General features: G+C 37.3%; 1 long non-coding RNA gene across 2 annotated transcripts in view; it reads left to right on the top strand.

Annotated features, from left to right (window-relative positions):
- LOC137764817 (uncharacterized) overlaps nucleotides 1-25,579 on the top strand; it is a 159,172-nt gene that overhangs the window by 103,655 nt on the left and 29,938 nt on the right. The window contains exon 4 of one of the 2 annotated variants that reach the window (XR_011074069.1): nucleotides 7,840-7,936. This is a non-coding gene — a long non-coding RNA (uncharacterized lncRNA). Of the gene's footprint in view, nucleotides 1-7,839; nucleotides 8,049-25,579 lie in introns of those variants that run through there. The other variant, XR_011074068.1, reaches the window with a different exon arrangement.

Genomic DNA, 25,579 nt, shown 5'->3' with positions numbered 1-25,579 from the left:
AATTCTTTGTCAGTTGCTTCGTTTGCAAATATTTTCTCCCATTCTGAGGGTTGTCTTTTCATCTTGTTTATGGTTTCCTTTGCTGTGCAAAAGCTTTTAAGTTTCATTAGGTCCCATTTTATTTATTTATTTTTATTTCCATTACTCTAGGAGGTGGGTCAAAAAGGATCTTGCTGTGATTTATGTCATAGAGTGTTCTTCCTATGTTTTCCTCGAAGAGTTTTATAGTGTCTGGCCTTACATTTAGCTCTTTAATCCATTTTGAGCTTATTTTTCTGTATGGTGTTAGGGAGTGTTCTAATTTCATTCTTTTACATGTAGCTGTCCAGCTTTCCCAGCACCACTTATTGAAGAGGCTGTCTTGCCTCCCTTATCAAAGATAAAGTGACCATATGTGCGTGGGTTTATCTCTGGGCTTTCTGTCCTGTTCCATTGATCTATATTTCTGTTTTTGTGCCAGTACCATACTGTCTTGATTACTGTAGCTTTGTAGTATAGTCTGAAGTCAGGGAGCCTGATTCCTCCAGCTCCATTTTTCTTTCTCAAGATTGCTTTGGCCAAATATCATATGTTAACGCATATATGTGGAACCTAGAAAAATGGTACAGATGAACCGGTTTGCAGGGCAGAAATAGAGAGACAGAGGTAGAGAACACACGTATGGACACCAGGGAGAAAGTGGCAGGGTGGGGGTGGCGGTGGGTTGAATTGGGGGATTGGGTTTGACATATATACACTAATATGTATAAAATAGATAACTAGTAAGAACCTGCTATATAAAAAGTAAATAAAAAAGAATTTTAAAAAACTGATTGCTTTGGCTATTCGGTGTCTTTTGTGTTTCCATACAAATTGTGAAATTTTTTGTTCTCGTTCTGTGAAAAATGCCATTGGTAGTTTCATTGGGATTGCACTGAGTCTGTAGATTGCTTTGGGTAGTATAGTCATTTTCACAATGTTGATTCTTCCAATCCAAGTACATGGTATATCTCTCCATCTGTTTGGATCATCTTTAAGTTCTTTCATCAGTGTCTTAAAGTCTTCTTCATACAGGTCTTTTGCCTCCTTAGGTATGTTTATTCCTAGGTATTTTATTCTTTTTGTTGCAATGGTAAATGGGATTTTTTCCTTAATTTCTCTTTCAGATTTTTCATCATTAGTGTATGGTATACAAGAGATTTCTGTGCATTAATTTTGTATCCTGCTACTTTACCAAATTCATTGATTAACTCTAGTAGTTTTCTGGTAGCATCTTTAGCATACTCTATGTATAGTATCATGTCATCTGCAAACAGTGACAGTTTTACTTCTTCTTTTCTGATTTGGTTTCCTTTTATTTCTTTTTCATCTCTGATTGCTGTGGCTAAAACTTCCAAAACTATGTTGAATCATAGTGGTGAGAGTGGGTAACCTTGTCTTGTTCCTGATCTTAGTGAAAATGGTTTCAGTTTCTCACCACTGAGAACAGTGTTGGCTGTGGGTTTGTCATATATGGCCTTTATTATGTTGAGGTAAGTTCCCTCTATGCCTACTTTCTGGAGGGTTTTTATCATAAATGGGTGTTGAATTTTGTCAAAAGCTTTTTCTGCATCTATTGAGATGATCATATGGTTTTTCTCCTTCAGTTTGTTAATATGGTTTATCACATTGATTGACATGAGTATAATGAAGAATCGTTGCATTCCTGGAATAAACCTCACTTGATCATAGTGTATGATCCTTTTAATATGCTGTTGGATTCTGTTTGCTAGTATTTTGTTGAGGATTTTTGCATCTATGTTCATCAGTGATATTGGCCTGTAGTTTTCTTTTTTTGTGACATCTTTATCTGGTTTTGGTATCAGGGTGATGGTGGCCTCCTAGAATGAATTTGGGAGTGTTCCTCCCTCTGCTATATTTTGGAAGAGTTTGAGAAGGATAGGTGTTAGCTCTTCTCTAAATGTTTGATAGAATTCACCTGTGAAGCCATCTGGTCCTGGGCTTTTTTGTTTGTTGGAAGATTTTTAATGACAGTTTCAATTTCAGTGCTTGTGTTTGGTCTGTTTATATTTTCTATTTCTTCCTGGTTCAGTCTCAGAGGGTTGTGCTTTTCTAAGAATTTGTGCATTTCTTCCAAGTTGTCCATTTTATTAGCATATAGTTGCTTGTAGTAATCTCTCATGATCCTTTGTATTTCTGCAGTGTCAGTTTTTATTTCCCCTTTTTCATTTCTAATTCTGTTGATTTGAGTCTTTTCCCCTTTTTTTCTTGAGGAGTCTAGCTAATGGTTTATCAATTTTGTTTATCTTCTCAAAGAACCAGCTTTTAGTTTTATTGATCTTTGCTATCATTTCCTTCATTTCTTTTTTATTTATTTCTGATCTGATCTTTATGATTTCTTTCCTTTCGCTAACGTTGGAGTTTTTTTGTTCTTCTTTCTCTAATTGCTTTAGGTGTAAGGTTAGGTTGTTTACTTGAGATGTTTCTTGTTCTTGAGGTAGGATTGTATTGCTATAAACTTCCCTCTTAGAACTGCTTTTGCTCCATCCCATAGGTTTTGGGTTGTCGTGCTTTCATTGTCATTTGTCTCTAGGTATTTTTTGATTTCCTCTTTCATGTCTTCAGTGATCTCTTGGTTATTTAGTAGTGTATTGTTTAGCTCCATGTGTTTGTATTTTTTACATTCTTTTCCCTGTAATTGATATGTAGTCTCATAGCCTTGTGGTTGGATAAGATACATGATTTCAGTTTTCTTATATTTACCAAGGCTTGATTTGTGACCCAAGATATGATCTATCCTGGAGAATGTTCCATGAGCACTTGAGAAGAAAGTGTATTCTGTTGTTTTCAGATGGAATGTTCTATAAATATCAATTAACTCCATCTTCTTTAATGTGTCATTTAAAGCTTGTGTTTCCTTATTTATTTTCATTGTGGATGATATGTCCATTGGTGAAAGTGGAGCGTTAAAGTCCCCTACTATGATTGTGTTACTGTCGATTTCCCCTTTTATGGCTGTTAACATTTGCCTTATGTATTGAGGTGCTCCTATGTTGGGTGCATAAATATTTACAATTGTTATATCTTCTTCTTGGATTGATCCCTTGATGATTATGTAGTGTCCTTCTTTGTCTCTTGTAATAGTATTTAGTTTAAAGTCTATTTTGTCTGATATGAGAATTGCTACTCCAGCTTTCTTTTGATTTCCATTTGCATGGAATATCTTTTTCCATCCCCTCATTTTCAGTCTGTATGTGTCCCTAGGTCTGAAGTGGGTCTTTTGTAGACAGCATATATGTGGGTCTTGTTTTTGTATCCATTCGGCCAGTCTGTGTCTTTTGGTTGGAGCATTTAATTCATTGACATTTAAGGTAATTATTGATATGTACGTTCCTATTACCATTTTCTTAATTGTTTTGGATTTGTTATTGTAGGTCTTTTCCTTCTCTTGTGTTTCCTGCCTAGAGAAGTTCCTTTAGCATTTGTTTTAAAGCTGGTTTGGTGGTGCTGAATTCTCTTAGCTTTTGCTTGTCTGAAAAGGTTTTAATTTCTCCATCGAATCTGAATGAGATCCCTGCTGGGTGGAGTAATCTTGGTTGTAGGTTCTTCCCTTTCATCACTTTAAATATGTCCTGCCACTCCCTTCTTGCTTGCAGAGTTTCTGCTGAAAGATCAGCTGTTAACCTTATGGGGATTCCCTTGTATGTTATTTGTTGCTTTTCCCTTGCTGCTTTTAATATTTTTTCTTTGTATTTAATTTTTAATAGTTTCATTAATGTGTCTTGGCGTGTTTCTCCCTGGATTTATCCTGTATGGGACTCTCTGCACTTCCTGGACTTGATTGACTATTTCCTTTCCCATATTAGGGAAGTTTTCAACTATAATCTCTTCAAATATTTTCTCAGTCCCTTTCTTTTTCTCTTCTTCTTCTGGGACCCCTATAATTTGAATGTTGTTGCATTTAATGTTGTCCCAGAGGTCTCTGAGACTGTCCTCAATTCTTTTCATTCTTTTTTCTTTATTCTGCTCTGTGTTAGTTATTTCCACTATTTTATCTCCCAGGTCACTTATCCGTTCTTCTGCCTCAGTTATTCTGCTATTGATTCCTTCTAGAGAATTTTAAATTTCATTTATTGTGTTGTTCATCATTGTTTGTTTGCTCTTTAGTTCTTCTAGGTCCTTGTTAAACGTTTCTTGTATTTTCTCCATTCTATTTCCAAGATTTTGGATCATCTTTACTATCGTTACTCTGAATTCTTTTTCAGGTAGACTGCCTGTTTCCTCTTCATTTGTTTGGTGTGGTGGGTTTTTACCTTGCTCCTTCATCTGTTGTGTGTTTCTCTGTGCTCTCATTTTGCTTAACTTACTGTGTTTGGGGTCTCCTTTTCACAGGCTGCAGGTTCGCAGTTCCCATTGTTTTTGGTGTCTTCCCCCAGTGGGTAAGGTTGGTTCAGTGGGTTGTGTAGGCTTCCTGGTGGAGGGGACTGGTGCCTGTGTTCTGGTGGATGAGGCTGGATCTTGTCTTTCTGGTTGGGAGGACTGCCTCCAGTGGTGTGTTTTGGGGTGTCTGTGAACTTATTATGATTTTAAGCAGCCTCTCTGCTACTGGGTAGGGTTTTGTTCCTGTCTTGCTAGTTGTTTTGCATGTGGTGTCCAGCACTGGAGCTTGCTGGTCATTGAGTGGAGCTGGGTCTTAGCGTTGAGACGGAGGTCTCTGGGAGAGCTCTCACCGATTGATATTACTTGGGCTGGGAGGTCTCTGGTGGTACAATGTCCTGAACTTGGCTCTCGCACCTCAGAGGCTCAGGCCTGACACCTGGCTGGAGCACCAAGACCCTGTCAGCCACACGGTCAGTTTTGGAGCCTGAGAAGTACCTCTGCAGTCTGGAGGTCCAGGAGAGCTGGTGGTGTAGTTGCAGTCCAAGACCCAAGTCTGAAGGCCTGGAGAAACAGGCCGCAAACATGCTTCCAGGGCAGAGAGGCAGGTCTGTAGTACCTTTTGTTTTCCTTTGTGCTCCCTCTAGTTTCACTTGCTCATAGGTTGCCATGGGCAGAGGCCTTGCACTGACACTTCAGACCAGAATTCCTGGTGAGCTCTGCCCTTTTATTCTGTACTTTTTCAGGGACTCCCTTTACATGTATGTTAGTACAGTTGATGTTGTCCCACAGGTCTCTGAGGCTCTATTTTCTTTTCTTCAATCCTTGTTCTTTCTGTTCTTCAGATTGTATAATTCCCATTGCTTATCAACAAGTTCTCTGATCTTTTCTTCTGCCATCTCAAATATGCTGGTGAGCCCCTATAGTGAATTTTATTTTATTTATTGTAATCTTCAACTCCAGAATTTCTGTTTGTTTCTTTTTTAAAAAATAATTTCTGTATACATATTAAGAATTTCTATCTGTTGATTCTTTGTTTTCATACTTTAATTCTTTACACATGGTTTCTTTTAGTTCTTTGAACATATTTATAGTAGCTGCTTTAAAATCTTTGTTAAATACAACATCTGGAGCACCTGAGGACACTTAGACATAGTTTCTAGTGACTACTTTTTTTCTAAGTATGGATCTCACTTTCCTATTTCTTTGCATGTCTCATATTTTTCTGTTTTTGTTGAAAAAATATATATATATCCTCAGTCAATAATATGCTTGCCCCAACCAGGACCACAACCTTAGGCAAGTAGAGTCAAGCTATTGCCCTCTCCCACTGGTCAGTCTTTGGAAGTCACTTCCATCAGCAGCCACTTAGCATGGACATCATCCAGCATTCCAAATCAAGTGATCCCCCACTGAAGGTAGCAGAGAAGCTGCCAGTCCTCAGAACTTGCCCCATCTGGCAGAACTTCCTCATAGATCAAGGCAGGAGATGTGGTAGGAGCAGCCTCAGACCAGAACACCACAGATTCCCACTGTTCTTACCTGAAGTTCAGCAGTATTGCAAGCATAAAAATGCTTCTCAGACTGTCATATGCCTTTGTTTGATTTCCAAAGTACTGAAATGGTTATTTTTGTAAATTTCTCCAGATTTATAGATACTTTTTGGGTAGAGTATTTGCTGAGTTCATCAGTAGACCATAGCCAGAAACCCCTCCCTCTGCTTTTATCTGGACCTTCTCTTTTCTTCATCTCTATTTTCCATATCCTTAGTCTTGTTAGTTTCTCCTCAGTGTGGAGAACTGTCCCAGAAGGCAACACTAGTGGCTCCATTTTATGAATCAATAGGACTAGTCAGCTCCAGCCCTTATCATGGACCCCTTGTAGTCACCCATTATCTGCTTTTCTCAAATTGACTCACCACTTTCCACTGAACACCTGTTGTTTACTTTGGTTCTCAGATCCATCAGATGGTTTATTTTTCTCTCTGTCTTTACTTTCACAGATGCCAAATTTTTACAGGTCTTAAGGTCTGTCCTCAAGTGTTTGATTTTTGGGTTTTCTGGGAGTACTTTGTCGCCCAATTCTCTGATTAAGTGTCCATAGGATTTTAATTTTTCTATTTAGTTGTTCTTTCTGTTTTCATGTGGGGATTCAGAAATATTCAAAAACTATGCCACCATTCCTCCATTGCTGTCATCTTCCTGGAGTCCTGGGTCTTTTAGGTTATTCATTAAGTTTTCTAGTTTGTTTTTTTAAAGGTATTCAGTGTTTCTTGTTAGTTTTATTCCTGAGATATGTGATGGTTTTTAATTGCAATTAAAAATGGAAAATGATATCTCCCATTACATTTTCTAATAGGAACTCTATTGGCTTTTGTAATCTGCTCTTTCATCTGGATTCCTTACTGACCCCTTTTTAGTTTACAATTTTTTAAAGTTCATTTTGGATATTTAGGAAGACACTTATGTAGATAACATTTTTCTTCCATATTTTCTAATTTAACCTTTATTAATATTCTTCCATGTCAGTGCTTATAGAGCTAATGCTTTTTTAGAATATTTACATATTATTCACTTATATCATTCTACCATAATTTATTTAAACAGTTCCTTTTTTGACATTTGTATGATTTCCAAATTTCTGCTATTGTAATTAGTATATCTTTGGGGATTTATATGAGTATTTCCATAGATTAAATTCGTAAAATAGAATTACTAGGGAAAGAAATATATTCCATTTAAAATTGTCTTCCAAGCTATTATTAGTAGTTAGAGAATAAATTTAATTGACTTTCGCACCACAGATCTATTATGCCACTGAATCTTTTTAACTCTAACTTCACAATTTCCAGAATCTGATCACTTCTCACAATTGTCACTGATTTAACCTGGTCCAAGATATATATCATCATTTTTTTTTTTTTTTTGGCATGGGTTATTGCAGTGACATATGATCCATCTCTCTGTTTCCATTCTTGTGGAAGAGTCTATTCTCAGTGTATCAATACGTTCAACCTAGCAGCCAGTGTGAGTATGTGTAAATGTAAGTTAGATAATCTCAGTATTCTACTCCAGATCCTCCTCTGGTTTTAATCTAATAATCTAATACAGAATAAAAGTCGAAAGCTTTACAATGACCCATAAGGCCTTTCATAATCTCCTCCTTTTTATCTCTTACCTTATCACATATTGCTATTCTTCAACAGATCTGTTTCAAAAGTGTACCTTCCTTCCTCTTAAGTAATAATATTCTCCTTCTTTTGTATCAAGAAATATTTTCTTTTAAACCATATTGTTTTCTTGTTTATTTTATGTTTATTCATCCTTTTATTTTGAGAGCAACAAAGCACCTGTTTTACATACCTTTGCCCCAGATGTCACCTGATTTCCATTTAGAGCATATGATTATGTGATTATATCATATGATTGTAATTATTTTATTATGGGCTTCAGGACATTTATGCTCTACTTCTCTCCCTTGCAGAGGAATCAGAACCAGCAAAGAAGCAGCAGCAGAAGCAGCAGATGCAAAAAGAGGAAGAGGAGGAAGAGGAAGAGGTTATTCTAGTGCAAAATTTTGAGTGGGTATCCCTTTCAGGGAGGGAGAGACACTGATTTTTATTGGCTGTTTTGGTGGGTTCAAGTCAAAGGACACTGCTCTAGGTTTAGTTGCTTAAGGTATTAGGTCTGCCACTCTGGGAATAATTTCACCACCTTTTCCTCAGCCTCCTTCCACTCCTATCTCTGCCACAGTAATGTCCCATTAGGACAGGACTTCTACTTACCCCAGATGGTGGTACCTACCGAGTCCTGCCACAGTCTTTATATTTTTTCATTGTAGGGCATGTTCCCTATTAATCTCATGGTTTTTCCTTTCTCTACTCCTAAATTAGAAGAGATGACCATAGCGTTTAGTGTGTACCTTCCTGTATTCTCAAAAGGCAATGCTGTTTTCTTGTGGAAGTGAATGCCAAGCTTTCTTGAGTGTCCTCCTTTAGGTTAGAACTCTAAATATTTTCAACATTTGTAGCATCTGGTATTCTTCCCTTAGCTTTAAGCACCAACTCAACTTTTCCATACTTTTACATTTTCCTTGGTCAATTTAGTTGGGATTGGGAAGAAAGGAGGCAGATACTGTTTCTAATCTGAATTTTTGTCCCTTTAGCCTTCTTTCTTTATAATATCTGATGTACTATACTGGTGCTCAGTACATATGAGTTTCTGTTATCATCCACTGTAGGTGCAAATGAGCACTAAAATTATCTAAGGATGACCATTTAAACATTCCAGTATGTCTAGTTAGAAGTAAAAATAAATATAGCAGAATGTTCTTATCACTTATAAGATGAATGAGTGATTGATCTGTGAAAAGATTCTATCAGAGAACTGGAAGAATTGCAGTTATAGAGTTAGCATTCCTTGACACCATTTCTGGAGCATAACTGAGTAATAGACATTTTCTGAGATAAATCTCCCGCAGACTCACAGTCAAATATATGAGTCAACAAGCCACAACTTCCTTCTCAAAGTAGATGACTCAGTGAGCAGCTCTACTTAAAAGCTAGTTGGAAGCAGAATTCTGGGGAACAGGATTTGTATAATGTATTAGGAAGAGATCCTAATATAAGAATTTAGATAAGCAGACCTTCTGAGCAAGATCTTACTATGAAATTTTCAATGATTTGGTTGAAAATATCAGATAACCACAACGCAGTGTACATTTTACCACAGGAGAGAAATGCACTTTATCAGGAATCTTCAAGCTAGGGTAGGGTACCTATTAGAGATGTGAAAACTTTCTAGGGATACAAAGACATGGATCATTTAAAAAGAATCAATTTCCAGATTCTCCACTTCCAGCTATTTGCAAAGATTAACTTGAGTGTGAACTTGCCTGAGTTCCTAACAGCCCTTTTCTCACTTTACAAAAGCACACACATAAATGGTTCATACTCTAAGCTCTGAGTAAAGGGGAGGACTTAGTTTTTCTTTTTTTTAATTAATTAATTTATTTTTGGCTGTTTTGGGTCCTTGTTGCTGCGCATGGGCTTTCTCTAGAGTGCAGTTGCAGCGAGTGGGGGCTACTTTCTCTAGAGTGCAGTTGCAGCGAGAGGGGACTACTCTTCGTTGCAGTGCGTGGTCTTCTCATTGTGGTGGCTTCTCTTGTTGCAGAGCATGGGCTCTAGGCGTGCGGGCTCAGTAGTTGTGGCTTGCAGGCTCTAGAGTGCAGGCTCAGTGGTTGTGGCGCACATGCTTAGTTGCTCCGTGGCATGTGGGATCTTCCCTGACCAGGGCTCGAACCCGTGTACCCTGCATTGGCAGGCGTATTCTTAACCACTGCGCCACCAGGGAAGTCCATGGGAGGACTTAGTTTTAATGATTAATCAAGTTACCACAATCCACAGGGAATTTCTCTGTCTTCTCTATTTATGTTATGGGTAAAAAGTGGGTTAGGAGTGTGGTATTTTGGCCCAAGTTGGGATGTTTTGAATGCATATGTATCAAAGAATAGCATGGTGGGACTAGTGATGATTTCCATTTAAGGACTGTGACTTTTCCGTGCCCCCAGCTGTTATCAGTTAATATGTACACGAAAGGAGCAAAGCAAAGAAAGCATTAATAAGAAATATTGAAAGCTAAAAACAGTGATTTTATACAGGTAAGCGTTAAAAATTCTAGCTATTCTCGTTACTTATTCCTAGGACATATCAGTAGCAGAAAAGAAAGCCTCTTTGAAAAGCCAAAGCAGTTAAGTTTACTGGTGCTGACTTTTTTAAATGTAACTGAAGAAAAATTTTTTTGGTGCTACCGAATTTTTCAAAACACATTAGATAAAACTCACCAATAAGACTTTCACCTACTTTCTTTCACATTTTGTAATATTAGACAAAGTATTTAAAACCTATTTTATTAAGTAAATCTGATGAATTATTTATTCCATTTATAATCAATCATCACCTAATTTCATCTAACAAAATTTTTTTTCCTACTTGATTTTAAAAAAATTAAAGGACAGTTCCTATACCAATTAGTTTATAGCAGTATTTTATAGAGTTAGTATTTATAAACTATATAAAATTTTAAAAATAATATTTACATTATTATTTATAAATAGTTTTTTTTTCACTAAATGAAGAGAAAAAGGTTGATCATGATTTATCTCACTAACATGCTTTACCGGTAAAATTTTACTTGATTGTTTAATAATTATCAAAATTATTTAATCAGTTGTATACTAAAAATTATTACAAAGCTAACCCAATCCAAAAGAAGATTTTTAATTTTTAGAACCTTATGATCATCAGAAATAAAAATAAAATTTACATTTTAGTTAATATACAGGTTTTTGTTATAGATTCATTGAACAAGTATTTACTGAACAGCTTTGTGCCACGCACTTTGTTTCTTGGGACATGTCAGTGAATAAAAGAGATTACACACACATATGCAGGTGCACACACACAAAGACATCCCTATACTTGATCTCCTGGAATTTATATTCCGGGGGTGTAGGTAAGCATATAATGCACTATGTTAGATAAGTGTTTGGGAAAATGAATAAGTAAAGCAGAGTTAGAGGTTAGGAAGCAGGGGTTTGTAAGAGAAGTGGTGTGGAGGGATTGTAATTTTAAATAGGGAGATGGGGCTAGACTGTGTTAAAAAGTGCTATTTGAGCAAAATTTGAAGAAGGTAGGCATTTGCCATGTGGATACCTGAGGTTTCACAGAGAAAACTGCAGTCCAAAGACTGAGATTCCTAGTATTTTGAGGAATAGCTAGGAGACCACTGGATGGAGCAAATTGAGGAAACACAGCAAGAGTAGTCAGGGAAGTATAGCAGTAGGGAAAGGCCAGATCATGTAGGCCCTTGTAGAGTCTTTTACTTTGAGTGAAATGGAGAGCCCTTAGAGGGTAATAAACAGAGATATGGCTTTATCATTCTTGACTTCTGTGTAGAATATTGACTATAGGATGCAAGAAGTATAACAGGACAAGTTGTTAGGTGCTCTTAGGATATGGCAATGGCACAGACTGGAGTGAAATAAGAGGAAATGTTGAGAATTGGTTGGAGTCAGGAGGTACTTTGAAGGATATGAGAGGAGAGGGTTTTCGTTCTGAGTAACAAGAAAAATGGAGTTGCCATCAACTGAAATGGGAAAGACTTCAGTGGAGCAGTTTTGGAAGGGAAGATCAGGAATTCAATTATGGATATGGTGAGTGTGAGATGTCTGTAAATATCCAAGGGGAGATATCAAGTACATAGTTAGATAATCAAGTCTGAAATTTGGGAGAGAAGTGTAGGCTAGAAATTTTAATTTGGGAGCCCTTGTCCAGGAGATGATATTTAAAGCTAGGAGACTGGAAGAGACCATGGACAAAATGAGTAGGTAGAGAAGACAAGCAGATCAAGGACTGAGTCTTGAAGTATACCAACAGTAAGAGGTTGGGAAGAAGAGAAAAACTCAGCAATGGGGCCTGAGAAGTAGTGACCAATAAGGTCTTCGGATAGCCAAGAGAATAAATCAGTGAATAAAATGTTTCAAGGAGGAGAGAGTAACTTGAGGAGTTTTTGTTGCAAAAAAAGGAGTAAATAATTGAGGTGGTGGCTCATGGGGGAAATAAGTTGAAAGAAACATTTATTTTAAAGATGGGAGAAATAACGCCATGTATATACGCTGATAGGAGGGATCCAGTAGGGAACAAAAACAGCAACGACAACAGATTGATGAGTTAGGAAAGACAAAGAAGTATTTCTATATTCTTGAGTAAGTGAGATAGGATAGGGTCTAGTACACAAGTAGAGAATTTTGCTTTAGATCAGAGTATGAATAATTCATCTATAATAACATGCAGGAAAGGAGAATATGTGGGTGCAGACAGTGGTTTGTGGAATTTCTTTCTTATGACTTTGATTTTCTTAGAGAAAGGAAGTAAGGTCATCTACTTTGAATAAGAGTATAAAGGAGGTACTATGATTTGAGAGGAGATGAGGTGTGAAAGTCACATAGGAGAGTAAAAGGGGGCATGGGTTAAGGATGTATTGCATGATTGCTGAGCAATATTAATGGTAAGATTAACCATGAATTTGAATTTTTTAATACTTAGAGACTTATGGTCATAAGGAAGAAAAATAAAATTTTAAATTTCAGTTTGTATACATGTTTTTGTTGCAGATTCATTCGGCAAATATTTGTAGATTAGTCATGAATTTGAGGTCAGTGTGCTTGTATAGAAAATATGGTAGATGGTGTATTAGTCACCTATTGAAACAGTAGGGCTGCATAACAAAAAAAATCACAAAAAAAGCTCAGTGGCATCCAACAATATATATTTACTTTATCTCATGATTCTATAGCTTGGCTTTGTAGTTTTGTTTAACTGATTTGAGCTTAGTAGGTCTCTGTGTCTACAGGCAGCACTGAGTCTGCTAGGTGCTTAAGTGACCTTTCCTAGACTCATATGCCTGGGACCTTGGCTTGGACAATTTTGCTGACCTGTTTCTGTTTCATATGTTTCTTTTTCCATCAGGCTAGCCTGGGCATATTCTCATAGTAAAGGCAGAGGAACCAAGAGAGAACTTAAAAGAGTGAAGTTATAATTTTTTTTCTTAGCATCAATATTTCTAATATGTCTAAATTCTTTATAGCTAAACTTCTGAGGAACAGTTTTAGGCATCAAGTAAAAATTTGTAAAGGGATACGGAGATGAAGGTTTTCAAAATTCTTTTGGGAAATACGAGATCAAAAGTTTGATGATTATTGCTCTAAATCATACCTCCGCTTGTGGACCTAAATAAATGTGGACATGACAGAGGTGGTAAGGTCTTTGCTCAAGCAAATTCAATTTTCAAATCTGATAGTGTGTTCAGATTGATTTGGGGACAATCCATAAGAATACAAGGTCATGTCAGAGTCACTTCTTCAAACTTTATGGGCCAATTGTCATCTTCCACTCAGCTCTCTTCAAGTCATATTTTCTGCATATCTTGACCTGCAAGCAATAAAAAATCTTTGCCCACTATGAGGCTTGTAAATGGCATCTCATTCTTTTTTTTAAATTACCTTTCCTCGCTACAAGTGTATTTGTCATTTATGGCGCTGCATTTATTTAGGAGTGAGGCCGAGGCTGAAACATCCGACAGAGATCCCGGCTGAAGCAGGAATGATCATCATCCTCATCCTGCAGGGCTTCTCATCCCAATGGCCTCAAATCTCTCATTAGTGTAAGCTTGATTTTGTATAACATAACAGCTGGATTTTAAGAGAGCTAAAAGAGAAGATGCTAGTCCTTTCGAGATCAGAAGACCTAAAACATAACTTCTGTCACATTTCATTGTGACAGTGACATTCAACATGACATCACAAAGCAAGTCACAAGGCTAGTGCAGATTCAAGGGGAGGAAAAATAGACCTCGCCTCTTCTTGATGTGAGGGGACATGTGTGTGCAGAGATAGAATTTGGAAACTGTTGGACATTTAGATTTGTTCTTCAATTTTCTATTCATAACTATTTTTCCTTTCAAATTCTGAGTTTTCTTGTTATAACAATTTTAAGAGTTCTTTCTATATCACAGGTATCAGTCTGTTATCTGTCAGTTGCAATGAAAAATTTTTTTGCCTAAATGTGTCTTCCCTTTTGAATTTGTTTATAATCTCTTATGCCATACATGTTTATTTTAACTTGGTCAAACATGTTATATGTGTAATGTTTTAGCTTTTATACTAATTTTTTAGTTATAGTTTTAAGTGTTTAATCAATCTGGAATTTAAGTTTGTATATGATATGAGATCAGGGTCCAGGTTTATTTTTTTTCAGATGATTGGCCAATTGAGCCAGTATCATATATTACATATAGTATCTTTTCCCCAATGAACTGAAATACCACATTTGTCACATATATGCTCAGATTGAGTTCTGGGTTATCTATTCTGTTTAACTGAACTGGGTGTTTTTTTTAAATCATTTTTTTTTAAAAATCCATTTTTAAAAACAATTCAGCAGCATTAAGTACATTCACGTTGTTGTGCAATCATCACTACCGTCCATCTCCAGAACCTTTCATCTTCCCCAAGTGAAACTATGTACACATTAAACAATAACCTCTCCCCCCAACCCCAGCTCCTGGCAACCACCAATCTACTTTCTGTCTCTATGAATTTGACTATTCTAGGTACCTCATATGAGTGAAATCATACAGTATTTTGGGACTGGCTTATTTTGCTTAGCCTTATGTCCTCAAGGTTTGCCCATGTTGTTGGTGTCAGAATCTCCTTTCTTTTTAAGGCTGAATAATATTCCATTGTGTGTATATTACGTTTTGTTTATCGATTCATCCATCAATGGACACTTGGATTGCTTACACCTTTGGGCTATTCTGAATAATACTTCTATGAACGTGGGTCTACAAATATCTGTTCAAGTCCCTGCTTTCAATTCTTTTGGGTATATATCTAATAACTGAGTAGTTTTATCTATTTCTATGCCAATACCATACTGATTTCTAAACACTTCATAGATTTTGTTTCTATGTAAAAGAAATATTTTTATCATTTAAATTTCTAGATGTTTATTGTTATTACAGAAAAGAAAAATCTATTGATTTTATATATTTTATTACATCTAATCACCTTACTACATTCTTGTATTATTTCCAATAGAATTTTATTACTGTTTCTTGGGATTGCTAGATAGTATGCATCACCTTTTGCTAACCTGGTACTGGTTGAAATTATTTTTGTATCTTATTTAAAATATTTGCTATTGCTTTTTAGAAAATAATCTTTATCAAATTTAAGTACAGTTGACCCTGGAACAATGCAGGAGTTAGGGGCACCAACCACCCCCCAGTCAAAAATCCATGTATAACTTTATACTTAGTCCTCAATATCTGCAGTTCCTCCCCCTTGGATTCAGTCAGCCTCGGATGTGTAGTACTGTACCATGTATTTATTTTATTTTATTTTTTTTAAAGTTTTTTTGGGGGGGTTTTTTTTTTTCCTTCTGCTTTTTTATTTATTTATTTATTTATTTATTTTTGCCTGTGTTGGGTCTTCGTTTCTGTGCGAGGGCTTTCTCTAGTTGCGGCAAGCGGGGGCCACTCTTCATCGCGGTGCACGGGCCTCTCACTATCGCAGCCTCTCTTGTTGCAGAGCACAGGCTCCAGACGCGCAGGCTTAGTAGTTGTGGCTCGCGGGCCTAGTTGCTCCGCGGCATGTGGGACCTTCCCAGGCCAGGGCTCGAACCCATGTCCCCTGCATTAGCAGGCAGATTCTCAACCACTACGCCACCAGGGAAGCCCTGTACCATGTATTTATTGAAAAAATTTACTTATAAGTGTACCTGCGCAGTTTAAACCCATGTTGTTCAGGGTTCACTGTGTTTTCCTTCTATTTCCATCTTAGATTTTTGTTAACACTGGCCGCTGTGTTTTTATCAAATGCCTTTTAGCATCTATTGATATGATCATATAGGTTTTTAATTGGTGATGTAAGAAGTTACGTTGGGGGGGCAGAGTCAAGAGGGCAGACTAGGAGGATGGGGAATTTGCGTCTCCGCACAACTAGGGCACCTACCAGGCCCCGGTGGGGGACCACGGACACGTAAGGGAACGAGAGGAACCCCCAGAGACCAGGTAGGACGTGGGGTGTGGGGGGAGTGAAGGGGGAGGAGAAGTGGAGGTGGGACAGGCCCTGTGCCCCTGAGGGGTGGCTGGGGGAGGGGAAGGGATCCCACACCCAAAGGGGGAAACTGGGGGACCATTGGGAGGGCAGGGGATGAAAAGGGAGCATGGCCAGGTTTCCCCTGCCCACTTGGGCCCCCAGGAGCCGGCTGAGATCCTGGGCCTGATGCTCTGCCCACCTGGGCTCTAGTGGTGCGGGTCCTGAGGGAGTGGGAGGGAGGGAAGTGGGAGCAAAAGTAAAGGCCAGACCTACCGGACCGGCACCCCTAAGGGGCGGCTGGGGGAGGGGAGGAGTTCCTACACCCAGCGGGACCCACCCACGGTTAGGGGTCCAGCAGGGACGGGGGAGACCCTGGAGGAGACATGGGGGGGCGCAGAGGAAGGGAAGGGAATACCGCCAGTGCTTTCCCTGTCCACTTAGGCACTGGGGAACCTGTTGGGCTCCCAGGCCTAATCCTCTGCCCTCGGAGCCTCCCTCCTGCCTAGCAGAGCCCAAGCCCCGACCCTACACCCCCACCCAGGGCCCCACCTCTACACTCGGAGACCCCCTCTGAGACCCCCTCCAACCAGGCTGGGCCTAAACCCCACCCACACACCCTCACCCAGGGCCTTACCTCCAAACTCCGGAACTCCAGAGACCCCCCCTTTGGACGTGCTGCCTCTCCCCTTCCACAAAGGTCCTAAGCAGAGGCCCCACCCCATGCTTGAACATCGCCCCGCCTAGACCCGGCCCCAAAGGCCTTTTCCGGCTGAGTGGGTCCTGAGCCTAGGCCCTGCCCCACACTCAGACGTCACCCCACACCCACCTAGGTACCGCCCCACCATAAACCCCACCCCTGCATAAGTTCCATCCCTGCCTAAACTCCACCCCCATAGCCAAGGCTTTTTTTTTTCTTTTTTTCTTTTTTCTTCTTTCTTCTTTTAGTTTGGGGTTCTGTTTTACCTTGTTGTTGCTGATTCATTTATATTTTTATTTTTTCTAATAAATCTTTTATTTTTCTAATTTTATTTTAATCTTTATACTTTGTTATCGTTCTGCTCCTTTTGGCTTGTTCCCCTTTTTTTTTTTTTCTTTTTTTTTTCTCTTGTGATTTTGTTTTACCTTGTTGCAGTTGTTTCAATTATATGTATTTTTTATAATGCCTTAAGTTTATTATTAAATATTTTGACAGGGGTGAGTGGGGAGAGTACGGAAGAATAATGTTGAACAATAATTGGGTATATTCAATGCTGGTCAATTATATTTTTATCTTAATATATTTTTTATCTTTCTAATTTTATTTTATTTTTTATTCTTTGTTATTGTACTGCACCATTTTTTTTTTTTTTTTTGGCCACACCACGTGGCTTGCGGGATCTTGGTTCCTAGGCCAAAGGTCAGGCCCGAGCTCCTGTGGTGGGAGCACTGAGTCCAAACTGCTGGACTAACAGTAAACCTCAGATCCCACGGAATATTAATCAGAGTGAGGACTCCTGGAGGTCTTCATCTCGGCACCAAGACCCGGCTCTACCCAACTGCCTGCAAACTCCAGTGCTGGACGCCTCAGGTCAAACAACCAGTAAGACAGGAATACAGCCCCAACCACCACCAAAAAAAAAAAAAAAATGAAATGCCAAAATATATGTTACAGGTGAAGGAGCAAGGTAAAAACCTACAAGACCAAATAAATGAAGATGAAATAGGCAACCTACCTAAAGAAGAATTCAGAGTAATGATAGTAAGTAAAGATGATCCAAAATCTCGGAAACAATATGGAGAAAATACAAGAAACATTTAACAAGGATCTAGAAGAACTAAAGAGCAAACACACCATGATGAACAACACAATAACTGATTAAATATACTCTAGAAGGAATCAATAGCAGAATAACTGAGGCAGAAGAACGGATAAGTGAGATGGAAGATAAAAAAGTGGAAATAACTACCGCAGAGCAGAATAAAGAAAAAAGAATGAAAAGAATTGAGGACAGTCTCAGAGACCTCTGGGATACCATTAAATGCACCAACATTTGAATTTTAGGGGCCCCAGAAGAAGAAGAGAAAAAGAAAAGATCTGAGAAAATATTTGAAGAGACTATAGTCGAAAACTTCCCGAACATGGGAAAGAATATAGTCAATCAAGTCCAGGAAGCACAGAGAGTCCCATACAGGAAAAACCCAAAGAGAAACATGCCGAGACACATATTAATCAAACTATCAAAAATTAAATACAAAGAAAAAAAATTAAAAGCAGCAAGGGAAAAGAAACAAATAACATACAAGGGAATCCCCATAAAGTTAACAGCTGATCTTTCAATAGAAACTCTGCAAGCAAGAAAGGAGTGGCAGGACATATTTAAAGTGATGAAAGGGAAAAACCTACAACCAAGATTACTCTACCCAGCAGGGATCTCATTCAGATTCGATGGAGAAATTAAAACCGTTACAGACAAGCAAAAGCTAAGAGAATTCAGCACCACCAAGCCAGCTTTACGACAAATGCTAAAGGAACTTCTCTAAGCAGGAAACACAAGAGAAGAAAAAGACCCACAAAAACAAACTCAAATCAATGAAGAAAATGGTAATAGGAACATACATATTGATAATCACCTTAAATGTAAATGGATTAAATGCTCCAACAAAAGACATGGACTGGCTGAATGTATACAAAAACAAGACCCTTATATATGCTGTCTACAAGAAACCCACTTCAGCCCTAGGGACACATACAGACTGAAAGTGAGGGGATGGAAAAAGATATTCCATGCAAATGGAAATCACAAGAAAGCTGGAGTAGCAATACTCACATCAGATAAAATAGACGTTAAAATAAAGACTTACAAGAGATAAGGAAGGACACTACATAATGATCAAGGGATCAATCCAAGAAGAAAACATAACAATTATAAATATTTATGCACCCAACATAGGAGCACCTCAATACATGAGGCAAATGCTAACAGCCATAAAAGGAGAAATCGACAGTAACACAATAATTGTTGGGGACTTTAACACCCCACTTACACCAATAGACAGATCTTCCAGACAGAAAATAAATAAGGAAACACATGCTTTAAATGACACAATAGACCAGATAGACTTAATTGATATTTTTAGGACATTCCACCTGAAAGCAGAAGAATACACTTTCTTCCCAAGTGCACATGGAACGTTCTCCAGAATAGATCACATCTTGCGTCACAAATCAAGCCTTGGAAAATTTAAGAAAACTGAAGTCGTATCAAGCATCTTTACTGACCACAATGCTCTGAGATTAGAAATCAATTACAGGAAAAAAAACACAAATACATGGAGGCCAAACAATACACTGCTAAATAACCAAGAGATCACTGAAGAAATCAAAGAAGAAATTAAAAAATACCCAGAAACAAATGACAATGAAAACACGATGATCCAAAACCTATGGGACGCACCAAAAGCAGTTCTAAGAGGGAGGTTCATAGCAATTCAAGCTCACCTCAAGAAACAAGAAAAATCTCAAATAACAATCTAACCTTACACCCAAATCAACCAGAGAAAGAAGAACAAAAAATACCCAGAGTTAGTAGAAGGAAAGAAATCATAAAGATCAGAGCAGAAATAAATGAAATAGAAACAAAACAATAGCAAAGATCAATAAAACTAAAAGTTAGTTCTTTGAGAAAATAAACAAAATGGATAAACCTTTAGCCAGACTCATCAAGGAAAACAGGGAGAGGACTCAAATCAATAAAATTATAAATGAAAAAGGAGAGGTTACAACTGGCACCTCAGAAATGCAAAAGATCATAAGAGACTACTACGAGCAACTATATGCCAATAAAATAGACAACCTGGAAGAAATGGACTAATTCTTGGAAAAGTACAACTTTCCAAGATTGAACCAGGAAGAATTGGAAAATATAAACCAAACAATCACAGGTAATGAAATTGAAACTGTAATTAAAAATCTTCCAAGAAACAGAAGTCCAGGACCAGATGGCTTCACAGGCGAATTCTATCAAACATTTAGAGAAGAGCTAACACCTATTCTTCTCAAACTCTTCCAAAAAATTGTGGAGGGAGGAACACTCCCAAACTCGTTCTATGATACCACCATCACCCTGATACCGAAACCAGACAAAGTTATCACAAAACAAAGAAAATTATAGACCAATATCACTGATGAACATAGACACAAAAATCTGCAACAAAATACTAGCAAACAGAATCCAACAGCACATTAAAAGGATCATACACCATGATCAAGTGGGCTTTATCCCAGGGATGCAAGGATTCTTCAATATACACAAAATAATCAATGTGATACACCATATTAACAAATTAAAGAATAAAAATCATATGATCCATCTCAATAGGTTCAGAAAAAGCTTTTGACAAAATTCAGTACCCATTTATGATAAAAATTCTCCAGAAAGTGGGCCTAGAGGGAACCTACTTCGACATAATAAAAGCCATGTACGACAAACCCACAGCAAACATCATTCTCAATGGTAAAAAAGTGACAGCATTTCCTCTAAGATCAGGAACAAGACAGGGATATTCACTCTCACCACTATTATTCAACATACTTTTGGAAGTCCTAGCCACAGCAATCAGAGAAGAAAAAGAAATAAAAAGTACAAACTGGAAAAGAAGTAAAACTGTCACTGTTTGCTGATGACATGATACTATACATAGAAAATCCTAAAGATGCCACCAGAAAACTACTAGAGCTAATCAATGAATTTGGTAGGGTTGCAGGATACAAAATTAATGCACAGAAATCTCTTGCATTCCTATACACTAACAATGAAAGATCAGAAAGAGAAATTAAGGAAACAATTCCATTTACCATCGCAACAAAAAGAATAAAATACCGAGGAATAAACCTACCTAAGGAGGCAAAAAACCTGTACTCAGAAAACTATAAAACACTGATGAAAGAAATCAAATATAACATAAACAGATGGAGAGGTATACCATGCTCCTGGATTGGAAGAATCAATATTTTGAAAATGACTATACTACCGAAAGCAATCTACAGGTTCAATGCAATCCCTATCAAATTATCAGTGGCATTTTTCACAGAACTAGAGCAAGAAATTTTACAATTTGTATGGAAGCACAAAAGACCCAGAATAGCCAAAGCAATCTTAAGAAAGAAAAACAGAGCTGGAGGAATCAGACTCCCTGACTTCAGACTATACTACAAAGCTACAGTAATCAAGACAGTATGGTACTGGCACAAAAACAGAAATATGAATCAGTGGAACAGGATAGAAAGTCCAGAGATAAACCCACGCACATATGGTCACCTTATCTTTGACAAAGGAGGCAAGAATATACAACGGAGAAAAGACAGCCTCTTCAATAAGTGGTGCTGGGAAAAATGGATAGATACATGTAAAAGAATGAAATTAGAACACATCCTAATACCATACACAAAAATAAACTCAAAATGAATTAAAGACCTAAATGTAAGGCCAGACACTATGAAACTCTTAGAGAAAAACATAAGCAGAACAATCTGTGACATAAATCACAGCAAGATCCTTTTTGACCCACCTCCTAGAGTAAGGGAAATAAAAACAAAAATAAACAAATAAGACATAATGAAACTTAAAAGCTTTTGCACAGCAAAGGAAACCATAAACAAGACGAAAAGACAACCCTCAGAATGGGAGAAAATATTTGCAAATGAAGCGACTGACAAAGGATTTATCTCCAAAATATACAAGCAACTTATGCAGCTCAATGTCACAAAAACAAGCAATGCAGTCCAAAAATGGGCCAAAGACCTAAATAGACATTTCTCCAAAGTAGACATATAGATGGCCAGCAAATACTTGAAAAGATGCTCAACATCACTAATCATTAGAGAAATGCAAATCAAAACCACAATGAGGTATCACCTCACACTGGTCAGAATGGCCATCATCAAAAAATCTACAAACAATAAATGCTGGAGAAGGTGTGGAGAAAAGGGAACCCTCTTGCACTGTTGGTGGGAATGTAAACTGATACAGCCACTATGGAGAACAGTATGGAGGTTCCTTAAAAAACTAAAAATAGAACTACCATATGACCCAGCAATCCCACTGCTGGGCATATACCCAGAGAAAACCATAATTCAAAAAGAGACATGTACCGCAATGTTCACTGCAGTACTATTTACAGTAGCCAGGACATGGAAGCAACCTAAGTGTCCATCGACGATGAATGGATAAAGAAGATGTGGCACATATATACAATGGAATATTACTCAGCCATAAGGAGAAACGCAGTTGAGTTATTTGTAGTGAGGTGGATGGATCTAGAATCTGTCATACAGAGTGAAGTAAGTCAGAAAGAGAAAAACAAATACTGTATGCTAATGCATATATGTGGAATTAAAAAAGCAGTACTGATGAACCTAGTGGCAGGGCAGGAATAAAGACATAGGCGTAGAGAACGGACTTGAGGGCACAGGGTGCAAAGGGGGAGCTGGGATGAAGTGAGAGAGTAGCATTGACGTATATACACTACCAAATGTAAAACTGATGGCTAGTGGGAAGCTGCTGCATAGCACAAGGAGAGCAATTTGATGCTTTGTGATAACCTAGAGGGATGGAATAGGGAGGGTGAGAGGGAGGCTTAAGTGGGAGGGTATATGGGAATATATGTATACGTATAGCTGCTTCACTTTGTTGTACAGCAGAAACTAACAGAACATTGTAAAGCATTTATACTCCAATAAAGATGTGAAAATAAAAGAAGTTATGTTAATAGATTTCTTGATCCTTGTATTCTTGGAATTAAAACTTAATTGATGATAGAGTACTGTTCTTTTGAAAAATTGCTGTGTTGTATTTCCTAACATTTTACTTAAAATTTATTGTGATAACCATTTTCCAGTGGATCAAACGATCATGTTGTACATCTAAATTTAATACAATGTTCTATGTCACTTTATCTCAATAAAACTAGAAGAAAAAAGAGAGATACTTTGATGGGAAAGCTTGAGAAATACTATAGGTATTAATCATTTTGAAGAAAAATCCGTCTCTGTTTTTATTCCAATATTCTCTTTTTATTTTAAAATGTCAAATTTTTAAAATTTAAATTTCTCATAATAGAACAAGCTCTTTAGTTTTAACAGGATTATTTTATCAGAAATTTAAGGAAAAAGAAAAGCTGCTTAGATTTCTTTTGGAGCATAAACAGAGCCTCAAAAGATCATATTTACTATCCTGTAAGTAATGTACATATATTTCCTGGTTTGTATTTTAAAAGCTTTAAGTAAAGATGTATTAGTTAGGTTATAACATTTTCTAATTTAATTGTAATTGTCATTTTTAGATGTTTTCCGAGAGGCTGTCAAAACTCCATCAAAGTAAGAGGGAAAAATACCCATTTTTCCTTATGGTAATTTACCCATACCTGTAAATCTATACTATTGTTGCCTTATAAAATCCAAGATATCCTCCAGGGGGCACTAGATACAGTAGTAAATGTATTTGATGTCATGCCAATGTAAATGACATGTGTGTGTAGGCAAGAGATGGGAGGGAATCATTCTCACTGCTATGGTGTTCCTACTGGAGCTGTTGTCATGGACAGCATCCTGGTAAATGTGGGCTTCCTAGGGATATGAGCCTAGATCAAGCAGTTACTTGGCTGATATGCACTTGGAATCTTAAAAGTCTTTCTGAGTGAGAAACCAAGTTAAGATTTGCAAAACTGCAAAACCCAGTGCTTTCTACTATGTACAAGGGCACAAATAAAGCCATATTTATATATACCTTGTGTAACTGTAGAATGGGCACAAATGCTATGCAATGCTAAACTGTACTAAGCATATCTAGACTGCATGTCCTAAGAAAAAGCGTGTTGAGGCATATTCAAAATTATGTCATTGAAGATCAGTGCACACATATCATTTGTTTAGGTCCTATTCTAGGCTTGAGGAACCCCCAGTGTGCACTTGAATTCAGTCAGATTGATTCTAGAGTCAACTATAAACTTCTGGTTCTAATCCCACATACATCTAATAATCCAATCCTTCATTATTTCTAACCTAGACTATTGATGTACTATACCTGTGTATCTTTTGCCTCATTGTAAAGGAGAATCTCTAAATATATTTATAATCACTTTAAAATGATGAATGTCTAGCGAAATTACAGTGTCTTCAAACCAGGGAATCAGCAGGATTGCAAACCAGAGAATTTGCAATTATTTAAAAATTAATCCTTCTTTTTGTATCTCTGTGTTTGAATTGCACATCTTAGTTTGGGTTGAATATAATCACTTCTTCCCAACTGTTTCTTACATTGCTATCTCTTCTGTCTATACTTACTACTAATATGGAATACAAGGTTGAGATTGGTTGGGGGACTTTTCTAATTTCTAAGTAAGATATGAAGATCCAAATAATTATTCTAACTCCATTGGAAAATACTTTTCTACAAGGTCCAATAATTTATCAGTAGATTATAGATAAGATGAAACTGGCCCAGATTTTTCCATGTCTGGGCAAATAAGGAACTACCAAGCAAGGCAAAATAAAAGTCAAGCACACTTATTCTTTTAAACCACACAAATTTATTAAATTCAACCATCTGCTTACTGATCTTCCAACCTCCAATTCATGCCTTCTCTGATACATCTGCCAGTTTACTGTTGTTAACATACATCTCTTATCACAATCGTTTTAACTACCCTCCCTATCACCTCTACCCTTTCCACACACATTCAAAAGACTCAGTGTGTCCTCATTTCCTATATAATATGAAGCGCAGGTTTATTGCCCTGTGTTTGAAGTTCTCTACTATAAAACCTCAACCCATTTTTCCCCCATTCACTAATGAATGTGTGTTTGTTTTCTATTAGATGTGTGTTTGTTTTCTCTATAGGTGATTTGATCTTTCTGCCTTTTCCTTCATTCTTTGGCAATTTTTAAAGCCCTTCCTCCTCTTTAGCAATTAAGTTTACAGTATTATCTATTTTAATCTTAGTATTTCTATTTATTAGTACTATAGTATTATTGTTTTCATCCTCAGTTCCTCTTCATAGCTCATCAGTCTTCATTCTAACCTAATTCGACTGTGTTATGATCTTTTAAATTTTTTCTTACTTTACAGATTTCATGCTCTCTTTAATATGAGAGATTTGTTGAAAATTTTATTCTGTTTCCTGGAGGGATGTTTACTTTCGGAATGTATTTTTTATCTGTTTATTGCATGCTATCTTTCCTCTCTCCTTCTCTCCCTCCCTCCATAAGTTTTCCTTTATTTCTAGCAGTTGTGCTATCTCTTTTCATCCCTCAATTCCTTCCCACTTTGAAAGGCCATGTTTATATTTTTCCCATAGAGCTTCGGTTTGAAGGCAGGTTATTTGTGGCTTATATCCCTTCTGATTACATTTTTAAAATTACGTGAAATGAGGGGTTTGGGAAATAATATAATGAACTTCCATGTGTTCATCACTCATTTACAAAAAACGTTTTTTCTTTTGCATTTGTGCTGTTCAAAGTGGAGGTGTGGGTGGTCAGAGAATACTTAGCTGTGTCTGTAGACAATCATGATAGTTGGATTTACTCTCT

This window comes from Eschrichtius robustus, chromosome 5 (assembly GCF_028021215.1).
Source record: "Eschrichtius robustus isolate mEscRob2 chromosome 5, mEscRob2.pri, whole genome shotgun sequence".
In the NCBI taxonomy this organism is placed as follows: Eukaryota; Metazoa; Chordata; class Mammalia; order Artiodactyla; family Eschrichtiidae; genus Eschrichtius; species Eschrichtius robustus.
This window is presented reverse-complemented; position numbering and strand designations above follow the sequence as displayed.